This window comes from Labrus mixtus, chromosome 15 (genome assembly GCF_963584025.1).
Source record: "Labrus mixtus chromosome 15, fLabMix1.1, whole genome shotgun sequence".
NCBI classification, from domain to species: domain Eukaryota; kingdom Metazoa; phylum Chordata; class Actinopteri; order Labriformes; family Labridae; genus Labrus; species Labrus mixtus.
In genome coordinates, this window is record NC_083626.1 from 9,633,274 (window position 1) to 9,634,191 (window position 918).

Here is a 918-nt window from a genome sequence, read left to right on the forward strand (position 1 = left end):
CAGTTCACAGGTCAATCATTTGCAACCTTCACGTAATCATTGACAACCATTCCAAAAATAGCTGGTAAAACCCGCCTCCATAAACATGACGGTGGATCGGAATTACTTTTTAACTTGTTGGTAAAAAACTGTACAGGCTTGTGGTTATTTCTGGACTGTTGCTATTGAGAATATTCAGCCTGGGCGCATTTATCTCCGGGATGGATTGGAGAAAAGTTCTGAGCTCAGACTGAAGTGAATTTTAAAAATACGCTCAGCGTAGAAATGATGAAACTCTCATTCACACAGCGTCTGTTCTCCATCGTCCTCTCTCCACCTGTTAATGTGTCCACTGCAGTTTAATCACTAAACTGAGATTTGCAGAATTTGACAAAATATATCTTGGGTTAGAACTGGTCACCTTCTCTTTGCACGGTGGTATGTGAGCGTTGCTTCAGCGGCGCTCTGATCCACCTTGCCGGCGGTTGAAGCTGCAGCAGAATAACGTTTAACCTTCATGTTTCCCATCAGGCTCTCTCGTCTATTCCTGTCCTAGACTGATCCCAGACTCCCACAGCGTTACATCATGCCTTCCCCTTCCCGCCGGCTGTGGAAACACTAGCATGTTGTTAATGTGACCCCTCTAGTGCCACCTTTACACAGATAAGGCTATTTTCACTCTGCAGGGCTGGTGTTGCATATATTTAGTGTTAGTTCATGCTATTTTTAACACGCTCCACCTAAATAAACCAAAGGAAGTCACTCTTCTCTTTTACGGGTTCTTAGTTTGTTTGTTGACATTTATTTAGAGGAAGTAGAGTAATAAATATTATTATCAAACACATTTCAGTGGGTCAGATCGGTGCTGCAGATATCCACCCACTCGTTAATAAAATGAGTCATATCGCTCCCGTCAGTTTTGGTCTTTATTACGGCGTC